At 44.2% G+C, this 12,985-nt stretch overlaps 1 protein-coding gene across 14 annotated transcripts in view; it reads left to right on the top strand.

Moving 5' to 3' along the window:
- The first annotated feature begins 5,799 nt into the window (after positions 1-5,799).
- Positions 5,800-12,985, top strand: part of KIF1B (kinesin family member 1B) — a 148,359-nt gene continuing 141,173 nt past the window's right edge. For 13 of the 14 annotated variants that reach the window (XM_070046042.1, XM_030878866.3, XM_060283243.2 and 10 more), the window contains exon 1: positions 5,820-6,143. The gene's annotated coding sequence lies outside the window, so the exon portion shown is untranslated. Of the gene's footprint in view, positions 6,144-12,985 lie in introns of all 14 variants that reach the window. The other variant, XM_030878921.3, reaches the window with a different exon arrangement.

Below are 12,985 nucleotides of genomic sequence, written 5' to 3'. Positions count from 1 at the left end.
CATGCTTTGTCCAGCTGCCACTGGTCAGTCTCTCTGATCCAGCTGCTGACCCAGACTGCAGAGGATTACTGGCGGGATCAGAGCTGGGATGCCTTAGGACAAATATCGTTCTTAAATGATGAAATATTTTGTAACAGGCAGTACAGGATAGAGACTAGCACAAAGATACCCACCCACGTATCCACACCCAACTCCATCAACATTCCCATCCTCGGATCATTTATTTTCCCAAGAAATAAAATATTACAGATGGATTTGATGTTTCTTGTGTCCTGCTTCCTTTCTTTTCTCTCTCTTGGGATAACCTATATTCTGAATTTGGTGATTATCATTCTCACCCATGTTTTCGACTGTACATGAATATAGTCCTATATACACTATATATAGGACTATATAGTATAGTGTTCTTCTGCATGTTTTCAAACTTTATATATAAATGACATTATACGGCACACGTAATTTTTTTTTTTTTGCTCAGCTTCATTGTGCTGGGTATTTACCTATTGTTTCTCAGCCCTGTACCCACCCTTCTGTAGTCTGTATTTCTCAAGCTCCTTTGCCAGTTGATTTCCCTTTGGGTTCTGCCAGTAAGAGGTATTGAGATGAGAGAAGTCATGGTTTTTCTTTCATTTTTGCTCTTTCCTTTCTTCTGGTGCTTTCTGCTGATGCAGCAGCCCCTGCTTTTCATCCCCAGCTCCAGTCCTGGCCCCTCCTCCCTCGAGTCTCCTAGCTTTGGTAACACCCCCTCCTCCTTTTTGTTCTCCCAATGCTTATGGGTGTAGCACCTTCCTACAGTTTCTAGTCTCTGAGTTATCATCCCTTCTCCTTTTTTTTTCTCTTTGAGCCTGGGGGCATCTGGATAACCATTTCACCTATTAAATCTGCTGTGTTTGTAACAACTGTCACGGTTTCTGTTTCCTGACTGGGCCCTGACTGCTGAAGGTGTGCTGTTAAATGTAGCTCTTGGGAGTTCCTGGGTGGTCCAGTGGTTAGGACTCAGCACTTTCACTGTTGGGGCGACGGGTTCAATCCCTGCTCAGGGAAATAAGATCCTGCAAGCCACGAGGCACAGCCAAAAAAGAAAAGAAAAGTAGCTCTGGATCATTCTTTTTTTTTTTTTTGGATCATTCATTTTTACTGCCATGTACTATTCTGTTCTATGACTGCATCACAGTTTATTCATCCATCCTCCTCCTGATGGATATTTCCATGTTTCCCTATTACAAACAATATTGCAAACACCATTCTTGTATCTGTTTTCTTATCTGTCTATGCAAGAGATTCTCTAGGGTATACAATGGAGGAGGAATTGCTGGGTTAGAGGAATATGCTCATCTTCTCTTTGCCTGGTTGTTAACGAAGTCGGGCCATTTCACTCCCTGACATAACTTGGTATTGTTACGCTTTTTATTTCTGGCAATTAGATGGATGTGGTATGCTATCTCATTTCCAGTGAGTTAGGTGTCTTTTCATAACTTCCTCTGTGAATTCTCTTTTCTTTCTTTCTTTCTTTCTTTCTTTTTTTTTTTTTTTTTGTGGCTGATCTTAGTTCCCTGACCAGGTATTGAACCTCGGCCCTTGGTAGTGAAAGCACCGAGTCCTAACCACTGGACTGCCAGGGAATTCCCCTCTGTGAATTTTCTACTCGTAACCTTTTGCACATTTTTTTCCTGCTAGGTTGTTTATATTTTCATACTGATTTGTATTATTGTAAATTGATTGAATTTCTTTATATATTCTGAATGCTTCATTGGTGAAATGTGTTGCAAATATATTTTTCCAATCTATGGTTTGTTGTTTGCTTTGTTTTATGATATCTTTTGTTATATAGAAGTGTTTTCTAAAAATTATAGTCAAATTCATCAGTCCTTTGTGATTAATAATACTTTTTTCTCTTTTATCTCAAGGTCATAAAAATATTTTATATTTCCTACTAAACCATTTACAGTTTTGCTTTTCTTTTTTTTTAAATTAATTTCTTTTATTTTATTTATTTTATTTTTGGCTGTATTGGGTCTTCATTGCTGTGCGTGGGCTTTCTCTAGCTGCGGCGAGCGGGGACTACTGTTCGTTGCAGTGCGCGAGCTTCTCATTGTGGTGGCTTCTCTTTGTTGCAGAGCACGGGCTCTAGACGCATGGACTTCAGTAGCTGTGGCACATGGGTTCAGTAGTTGTGGCTCGCGGGCTCTAGGGCACAGGCTCAGTAGTTGTGGTGCCCAGGCTTAGGCGCTCCGCGGCATGTGGGATCTTCCTGGACCAGGGTTCAAACCCGTGTCCCCTGCATTGGCAGGCAGATTCTTAACCACTGCACCACCAGGGAAGCCCAGTTTTGTTTTTCTGATTTAGGCTTTCAGTCTACCTGAGACTTATTTTTTGTTTGGTGTGATGTAAGGATCACATATTTTACCATATAGTTAAGCAATTTTTCCACATCAGTTATTATCATTTATAGTTTATCATTTCTCCATTGCTTTGTAATGCCAATGCTGTCATATGTTATATTCCCATATGCACGTGGTCTGTTTCTAGACTCTATTCGGTTCCATTTCTGTATTTGTATATTCTTGTGCCAATGCAACAGAATTCTAATTAGTATGATGTTACAGAAAATCTTGCTAACTTATGGGCAAATCCCCACACCTCATTCTTCAAAATTGCCATGGATATTCTTGGATTTGTTCTAGCATATGATTTTTTCAAAATGGACATGGAATAGATTTACCATTTGAATTTTACCATCACCTTGTCAAATTCCATGAAAAATCCTGTTGAAATATTCACTGAAATTATAGGACTTCCCTGATGGTCCAGTGGTTAAGAATCCACCTGCCAATGCAAGGGGCACAGTTTCGATCCCTGGTCTGGGAAGATCCCACATGCCGCAGGGCAGCTAAACCCATGTGCCACAACTACTGAGCCTGCGCTCTAGAGCCCATGAGCCACAGCTAGTGAGCCCGTGTGCTGCAACTACTGAAGCCCACGTGCCTAGAGCCCGTGCTCTGCAAGGAGAAGGCACCGCAATGAGAAGCCCGCACACTGCAACTTAGAGTAGTCCCCGCTCGCCACAACTAGAGAAAGCCCGCATGCAGCAACGAAGACCCAATGCAGCCAAAAAAAAAAAAAAAAAAAAAAGAACTGACATCTTTATAATATTTTCTTCCTGCCCCCAAATAAAGAATACAGTACCTCTATTTATTTAGGTCTTCTTTAATGTGTTTCAACAATACAGTTGTATAACTTTTTTCCATATGGGTCTTGCTCATCTTTTGTCAACTTATCCTTAAAAGTTTAATAGTTTTATTGCTATTTTTAACAGAATCGCTTTATATCACGTCTATTCCTAACGAAAAAGAGCACTTTGGATTTTTGTATATTGATCTTGTATCCAGAAACCTTATTAGTTGTGGTAGCATGGCTGTGTGCATCACATTAATAAATATTTCGGTGTTCTTTCCTTGTATTCTAGGGATAACTCTACTGGGCCATGGCTAAATTCAATTTTCTAGTACTTTCTGACTTTAGAGAGGTGCCTTTGTACAAAATCTGTAATCTGAGAAACTGAAGGGCTCTGCAGAGTGACTTCATCTGTCAGAGGGGCAAAATGCTTATGCAGACCAGGCTATTTTCATCTTGAAACCTAGAACAGTCTAATCTGCCTCTATTGACCCTTCTCTGTGTGCTTTTGCTTAATTTGTCTAGGGATGATTACCACCACATTCCCTTCACTGTTTTAGATTCTTTTTAATTTGAGCTCCATTGAGAGCTCAAACAATATTAACTACCATCAAGGTTTTGTAACTCTCCATGGTGCTTATCAGAGTACTTATGCAAAGAGCTCTTTTTTTAAGGAAAAAGTTGGTTTCTACTGATGAATTGATGAGCTTCTGTTTATTAACTCATTGTAAGCTCATTTTTGTGTTGGCCTTTAGGAAGCTAGGAGCTGGGTTTTGTGCTCAGTGGGTTTTGTGCTGGGTTTTGTGCTCCATTGACTCTTTTTTTTTTTTTTTTAATTTTAAATAAATTTATTTATTTTATTTTTAGGAAGCTAGGAGCTGGGTTTTGTGCTCAGTGGGTTTTGTTCTGGGTTTTGTGCTCTCTTGACTCTGTTTTTTTTTATTTTAAATAAATTTATTTATTTTATTTTTGGCTGCATTGGGTCTTTGTTGCTGCACGCGGGCTTTTTCTAGTTGCGGCGAGTGGGGGCTACTCTTCGTTGCGGTGCGTGGGCTTCTCATTGCGGTGGCTTCTCTTATTGTGGAGCACAGGCTCTAGGCTTCAGTAGTTGCAGTACACGGGCTTCAGTAGTTGCAGCACACGAGCTCACTAGTTGTGGCTCATGGGCTCTAGAGCGCAGGCTCAGTAGTTGTGGCGCACGGGCTTAGCTGCTCCGCGGCACGTGGGATCTTCCTGGACCAGGGCTCAAACCCGTGTCCCCTGCATTGGCAGGCGGATTCTTAACCACTGCACCACCAGGGAAGCCCTTGACTCTGGTTTTTAATATTATTTTCTCTTTCTATGTGTTCCCCTTATTCAGACAGTGCCCCCACCATACAGCCTTTTATTATTTAAAAAATTATTAACTTTACTCCTACTTTAATGCTATATAGTTTTATTGTTTGTATGCTTCAGTGTAAGCTATGTCAAATCCTTTTGTGGATAGGTGAAGATTAAATTCTAAATGAAATGAGAAATGTTCAATAGATGTTGACTGGATGGCGAGTATGAGGACTTTAGCGGGGGTGGAAATCTTCCAAAATTATTAGTGTAGAAACTTAATTTTGATGTTTTAGAGTCTATGCTTATAAAGAAGGCTTTTTACATCCTATACTGTATTGAATTCAGGGGGAAAATCCGATTTTACTTTAAATTTCTGCTAGTAAATCAAAAGCATTTCACAACCTTATAAAATAGTGATGCTTGGCATGATAATTTCACATATTACCGCTGAATTAATATTTTGTTAAGTACTGAATTGTACCTCTCATGAACAGTTGTGGGCTTTTTCTTTTGAGCTGAATCTAAACCTGATTTTTAAAAATCGCTACCAGAGCGCTTGTGTTCTCCGGGTTTCTGAATTCCAATAACCCTCCTTCAAGGGCATCTCTCAAAGGCGAGCTCGGTCGGTTAACTCGGGGCGATACAAAGCATTTTGTTCTTTTACTCGCGGCCCTTACTCCCTTACTCCCAAGGAGACAAGTTGAAAGCCCACTAAGTCATGCTTTTCCATTACTCATTCGGCCTTTTCTCCCAAGGTGGCGTGTGGGAGGTGCTGTGATCGGGCTCGATAAGAATAGGCCGGGAGGCTTTCTGCGGGATCATACACTCTTCCCTTTGCGTGTTTCAGCTCCGATCCGACTGCGCCGCGTTCGGCGGCTTCAACGCGTGAGATGTTTTCCAAACGCACAATGACTCCACACTCGGCCGCCTCTCACAGTCGTCTCTGCTCCTCTGGCCCCCACAGCCCCGCCCCACTTAGGCTTGCTTTGTCCGCTTACAAGGCGGATGATCGGGTTAGCCCGGCGCGCCTGCTGCCGACTTACGCCCTTCGGGGGTCAACCTGGAGGGGACTCCGGGCACAGCCTTCGCCCACGCCGCACCCCCGCACCCCCTCCGGCTTCTAAGCCACCAGGAGGCGCCCCGCAGTCTCCGCCTCTCCCCGCCGCATCCCTTCTCCTGCTTCTCCTGCGATTGGCCGGCCACCCCAAGCTCTGCACCCCTATTGGTCGCTGCCCGCGTCAGTTGCGGGCGCCGGGGCGGGCGGAGGTGACGCGCGGCGGCAGGGCTCCGGGCGGTGTCCGGCGCCGGCGGCTGCAGGCGGAGCTTCGCAAGGACCGGCGCGGGGCAGTCAGACGGCGGCGGTCTTGGGAGGTGCCAGCGAGAGGCCGAGCCTCTCCCCGACCGCCGAAGCCGCCACCGCCGGCCCTTCGCCGCGCCCCGGTCTCCCGTGCTCCCACCCTCCGCGGCCCTCGGTGCGGGGCTGGCCCGATGCGTGATGGGGCTGCCGAGCGGCGCCCTGCGGCTCTCGGCGGCCGCTGCTCGCGCTGAGGAGCGTCGGTGCCGGGCTCCCCGCGCCCCCGCGCGCCGCGGCGCTTGCTGAACTGGCCGGCCCGCCCGCCCGTCCGTCTGTCCGCAGCGCGGCTGAGGTAAGGCGGGGGGCGGGGAGGGCGGCGGGGGGCGGGGAGGGCGGCGGTGGGCGCTTCGCCGCCGGCCTGAGGAGGGGGCCGCCCGGGGGGAGGGGCGGCCGGCCCAGGGGCCGGCGGGGTCCGAGCGGGGGAAGCTCCGAGCCGGGCCGGAGCCGCGAGTACTGAGGGCGCTGCCCCACCGGGGCAACGGGTGGGGTGGGGCGGGGCGGGGTTGGGGAGCCTTGGCCTCGGGGGTGGGGGACCGTTCCCGCGAGCCCCAGGCTTGGGTCCAGCGGCCTGCCGGGTCCCCCGCAGCGCCCCGCACCGGCCCTCCGCTACCCCTGAGCCGCCAGGCTCCGGCCGTGCCCAGAGGTCAGCCGAGCCGCCGCTGTCGGCCCGTTCGCCGGGCTCTCTGCGCATACTGCGGCTCTGCTCCGTCTTGAAGCTACCCTTTATTATTTCCCCCCATCCCCTCTCCCCGGTTTTGGTTGGCATCGGGGCTTCGGCTAGGAATGTGGTTGGGCCCTTTTGCCAGATGAAGGCAGGAGCGGGTATCGCGTGGGAGGGGGGAGCCGATGGCGCAAGGACTGGAGAGGAGGGGCGCGGTGGGAAGGGAGGGGGCTTGTTGGATGCTGGCCAGCCGTGGGGAGGCTGGGGTGGTCTCGGCGATAGGCAGCCCGGGATTACTCTAGCAGCCATATTGGGAGGATGATCTGACAAATCCTTTAGGAGCCAGGTCCGGTTGCTGGAAGGCACCGAGTGACAGCCCTGGCAGCTTTCAGGGTGACGGGCCGCACCACAGCCAAACTGGGGGGGTTGGGAGGTTGCTCCAGCGAGCCAGTCATTGTTCGTGCCACACAAAACATTCCGGGCCCTAAAACCAGAATGGAACTCCAAAATCACTTTTTCTCCTTGGTGAATTGCTAATTGAGGTTCCAGGGCAGAGTGCCTTCAAGATTCCATTCTTGTTGGGGTGAAATGATGGGTTTCTGTGTTCGTCTTCTATGACCAGTGCTATGGACACAGAAGGGATGACGATGCCTGACTTGTACAGAGGCAGATCTGAGGATTGCTAAGGCCAGTTTATCAGGATGGAGGCCTGGAATTAGTATGTTGTGTCGGGTGGATAGATGTTCAGAGTAGCTGAGATGCAGAGGTGAAGTAAACTGGAATATTCTGATGATGGTAGAAGCTTGCAGCAGTATTTCTGAGGCCGCAGGTTGTCATCTTTGTGGAATCTCGAGGTAGCTGAAATTAGATTGTCAACAGATCCCTTGCTCACATATCTCTTACTGTTCTAGGCAGCTGTTCTGCTGATACTGAACATGTTTTGTGTCTTAGATGGGTCTGTCTGAGCCCCATGAAAGTATGGTGATTGGATTTGAATAGCTCTTAAGAGGTGATATCATGGTGGATATTTTATATAAAGGCTGGCATTTTGTCAACTTAGCTTAGTCATAATAAAATCTTGTGTTCTCTAAGAAGCGAGGTGATGCTCCCTAATTAACTTGGTATAGCTGTTGGATTATGAGACAAGTGAAATTGGTAATGTACAGGTTAAGGATGGAATATGAAGATTGCACACATGTTGACGTTGTAAAAAAGATCTGGATATGATCAATAAGAGTTCAGTGTGAGCCTATAAATCTGTCTTTTCCTACATCCTAGATGTGGAAAAGTCCTGGAGAATGGTATGCCCGCCTTCTTTGTGCCCTTCGCTTTCGTTCAAACTCCATTTCTTAATGAATAAATTCCTGTAACTAAAGTTGAACTGCTTAAACATTTTCAGATAAGGTTTTTTAAGAAAAGTCTTAACACTTTATTTTTTATTTTATCATTAAGTTTTCCTTTTAAAACTTGGTTGAATCAAACATGGCTTCAACAGAAATTAGTGGTTTTTGCATTGTGTTAACATGCGAGAAATACAGAATGTCTGTTTTTAAATTCCATGCCCCAATTAAGAAATATTTCTAAGATTTGAATTTTGACATTGACTTTATTAGTAGAAAAGATCTGAAGAATTGTGGTTAAACATAATTTCAGCATTTGGTAAAATCAGACCTGATTGTGAGTCTGATTTGGAGGCAAGATTTTGTGAGTCTGTGCAGCTCTGCTCTGATGAATGTTTTTCCAAAGTTTATCCAATTAAGTACAGCTTCCAAGCAAACTTTCCTTTTCAAGACCAGATATGAATGCAGTTTTCCTTTTTTCTCTCTTTTCTCTTTCCCACTTTGAATATGTGCAGGGAATAAACTGCCAAGAAGAGTGCCAACAGAGTCTCTCCAAGGCCAAAGCTTTCTAGCTCACATCCTGCTTTGGTCTTGTCCTGGGTACAAAGTAAAGGACAACAAAGTGCCCCTGCCTTGTTTGTAAACCCCCTTCCCAGGCTGCTGATCACAGCAGGTCTTTTCCAGGAGTAAGCATATCCCTTTGGTCTTGTACACTGATGTGACGTAATTTCACAAGGCTCTGAAGGGAAAGGTATAGCATATCTACTTCATGTAGTTCTCTTTAAAAGATGGCCTTGTTGGTACAGATACTGGTGAATTTCTGGAGTTCATAAAAGAGTGTGAATAAATACATATTTAGAACTTTTTTTTCGTGCAGCTCATCAGTAGAAGATAAATGAAACAGATGTGACTGTAATAGCAAAAACCTGCCAAGGGTTCTTTGGACTTCTGAGTTGGACTTTTCGATTAATGGCCCAGTAATTCGTTTATGCTCACTTCTACGACATTCATTACCAGTTAATTAAGAGTGTGTGTAGAGATTTAGTTCTTTACTCTCAAGGAAGTTTCACTTTACCATGTGCCTGTGGATATGGTAAGATCAAGTTAACTCCAACTCCTTTCTGTTGTAGTACAGTTTAGTGTATTGCTGCCCTTGCCATGGTGGTTTCAATGATTTTCAGTCAGAGCCTCTTCCCTCTGTGTATTGCCATATAATACTTAACTATCTAATACTCGATTGGTACTTTTGTTATTGTTTTGTAGTGGTTTGTATATATGTTTTAAGTCACAAGATTGTAAATGTCTGATAGATTTTAGAATTTTTTTACATATGATATCACATTTTTTACGCCAAAGTGTATCATTCAACAACACCTTCACCTACCATTGCTCTGTTTGACGACTTGGCTTACTTCTCCCTTCCATCCGAATTTCTGACATCATCCTGGCAGACGTCCGTGACTGTATAAACAACCACAACAATAATGATAAAATAGCTTACTCATATTGAGCTCTTTCTATGTGCCAGGCTCTTTTCTAACCACTTTATATTTACTCACTAACTTAATCTTTATAACAACCATATAAAATAGATACAGTTATCCCCATTTTACAGATGAAGAAACTGAAACAGAGGCTAAATGACTTCCCCAGGGTCACTAGAAGTAGTAAGTGACCACTATGCTGATCTTCCTTTATAACTACTCTTAACTTTAAAATTCCTTGACTTCAGCTCAAGCAAACGTTGGCTTCATTCTGTTCCAGTAATTCAGTATTGTGACCATATCTTCTAACATGTCATCACCTTCAGACCTTCAATTATGATAATTTACAGCTCTCACTTTAGTAGTCTCTTGCTGTGTGTTCTCCCACCTCAAGTCTTTGGTCCATTGGCCCTTTTCAGATTTTACTTCTTTGTCTTCCTTTTCTCCACTGTGATTTCTGGGTGCATTGTCTCAGCCATTTTCTTACTAGCACTTGAAGTTTTTAATTCTTCTGTATTGTTCTGCAAGACCCACCGTGCCGATGCCAGCCTTGCATCATTCCTATCATCGGTAGCCTCCCTTTTTCCTCTGTGTCATGGAGAAACCTCACACAGTGCTGGGGATGGGTACCACAGTTGATGTGTAGTTTTAGGTTTCCCCTGAGTCTGTCTTCGGTGTCTGTCAAAGCATTTCTGCTCGGTTCCCTCACCCGTTCTCCACACTGGCTTTTCAAAAATCTTGACCGTTTTAGTTAGGCCTCCTCACTGCCCCATACTTGGCATAAACCTTACCTATAGCCTCATAGGAAAGAAAAGGCGTGAATTCCCCCACTTCCCCTTCCTTTGCTTACAAACTTCTCTGCCTTCTTTTTTTTTTTTTAAACATCTTTTTTGGAGTATAATTGCTTTACAATGTTGTGTTAGTTTCTGCTGTATAACAAAGTGAATCAGCTATACGTATACATATATCCCCATATCTCCTCCCTCTTGCGTCTCCCTCCCACCCTCCCTACCCCACCCCTCTAGGTGGTCACAAAGCCCTGAGCTGATCTCCCTGTGCCCATAAATCTTTATAGCCTTCTGACATGGAATGAATTGATAGGTTTGATCTAATTGTCTCTTCTCTGAAGTTAAAAGCAAGTCCTGATTTTATGTTATTTTTCTGAGAAAATACATTCCTTGGATACAGCAACTCTGAATACCAACCACAGCAGTACCTGCTTCGACAATCTTGCCTGCTGTATTAGCATGAAATAATTCTGCAGGAGCCAGAACAGCCTCATTTGCTTCATCACATAATCATGTACCAAGCAGACATCTTTTCTGAGAAAATACTGAAAACTTCTGAGGCCTTCCTTCCTACCATAATTAGAAAACAATTCAGACTACCCTCGCTCTCCATAGTGAGGTCCTTGGCTCTGCTGTCCCCCACCCCACGCCAAACGCTCACATTCTGCCTTCTTTCTTACCCTCTTTCCTCCAGTCTCAAGGGAAAGGTTACTCTATCTGACTTCAGCTAACCCCTTGGCTTGTTTTGTATATCACTGCCTTTTCTAATCTCTGGGGACTTGCTGTATTGGCTACTTTTCTTTCCCTCTTTCGCTGTTTCCCCACACACAGTTCCTTGAACACAGGAGGCGCAGTCCCACAATAGGGCCTTTGCTCTGATTCTTTCTTCCGCTTGGAACACTCTTTCCCTGAAATCTGCTTGGCTAATTCCTTTACCTCCTTCAGGTCTTTGCTTAAACCTCACTACCTCAACAGGCCTATTTTGACCTCATTTATGGCACCTGCATGTCACCCCTTCCAACCACACTCCTGAGCCCCCCGACTTTGTTGTACTTTTCCTCCTTCATAACGCTTATAATCACCGAATATTCTGTGTAATAACTTAAGTTATTATTTTAATGTCCCCTCTCCCCTACTAGAAGGAAAACTCCTCCATGGCAAGGATGTTTATCTGTTTTGTTCACTGATTTATCCCAGACTCCTGGAACTGCCTGTTACATTGTAGGCACCTCATAAGTAGTTGCTGAATAAAGGATAGAAACATCCAAGTCTTTCGTATTAATACAGTGGGGTGGGAGGAGAAAAATTCCTGCTTCATCCCTGTTCCCTCCTGGCTGTCTCTCCTGTCCTCACAGCCAGCTTCTGGAAACAGTGAGGATACTTGCATTTCCAATTCCTTGCCTCCTAATTACTCCTCAGCCCACCACAGACTAGCTGCAGTGATCCCCCCACTTCACCAACACTGCTCATGCTCTGGTTTCCAGCCCTTGTTGCTGATGCGGGAGGGGGGGGTTGGGGGGGCACGCCTCACGCCTGTGCTGTATTGAAATTGTTGCTCACTTCACTCCCTCCTTTGTCTGCTTCTGTTTTGTGGGGCTGGTTGCAGTCTCCTGGGCCTCGTGCTTTTCTGGCCATTCACATGGCTATCATTCATTCAACACAAATTTTTGTATAACTTTTAAAGGCTTACTTTGTTTTTAAGAACTAGAATTTTGACTACATAACGTATTTTCAGTGTTAAAATAAATAGCAGATTAGGCTATTACAGGAAAGTTTTATATAGTTATAATTTATATCACTTACTGCTTTTAAAAAGGTTTTGAGCAGCTTACCACAATACTATATATACGGTGAGGCTGTTAAACATGGAGAAGAAACAAAAATGTATGTGACAGGAGGAAAAAGTAAATATACAAATTACAACAATTTGTATATGTGTAAGTTTGTATAGTGTGGTTATTGTAACTTAGTTTTGAAACTTTTGAAAGTCAAGATAAAAAGAGAAAGAGAAATTATACACTTTTCATTCTGGTAAAAGAAAGCTAATGATTTGTCAAGAGGAACTATTTTTCTGGTAATGAATTCTAAAGAAATTCTAAGAGAAAAGTGTTATAGACACCCTGATAGAAAGATATATGTACTAAGTGTTTTCAGCAGGTCTTTAAGTAAAAGGAAGAAATGTTCTTCAAAGACCTATTTAAAAAAGTAATCCACCTGCTTTCCGCACTGAGAATACAACATTAAAATATAACTTAAGTCTTTTCTATGAAGGATATGACTAACGTGGTTCACGTATATAACTTTATGTAAAGATAAGTCTGAGTATCCCAGCAGAAAACTCATTATTTAATAACCCTGGTGAGAACCTGGAATACTTGTATTGTGTTGTCATCTCAATGAAAACATACCTATTAAGCTTTGGGTACTGGTTTATCATGTGGCAAGATTGACACATTGTTGACACATGGAAAAGTCTGACCTGTGTTCTTGCCCAGCTAGTGAGCTACCTACCAGGCAGGTAGGTGCGGTCACAGGCAGATTTCAGAAAGAACCTTGCCTCATACCAAATTTGAATTAAGCTCTGACTGAAACTTCCATTTCTACATCATAGCCGAGCTGAGTTCATTTTAACCTGGACAATTCCAGGAGTAGCTGTTGTCATCCACTTTGACAATAGAAGAGCTTCAGTAGAATATTGGGTTTTGGGTGGCAGAGCTCCCAGTGGATCTGCTAAAAGAAAATTATAGGATGTGGCTTCAAATAGTAAAATGAATTGACTTACTAGACAGAGCTTAGTATTAACCATCCAAACAGTGAAAGACAAGAAAACAGTGAAAAACTTTAGAGTGGTTTATTTTAAG

This window comes from Globicephala melas, chromosome 1 (assembly GCF_963455315.2).
Source record: "Globicephala melas chromosome 1, mGloMel1.2, whole genome shotgun sequence".
NCBI classification, from domain to species: domain Eukaryota; kingdom Metazoa; phylum Chordata; class Mammalia; order Artiodactyla; family Delphinidae; genus Globicephala; species Globicephala melas.
Note: the sequence above shows the minus strand (reverse complement) of the source record. Positions and strands in the feature narration are given on the sequence as shown.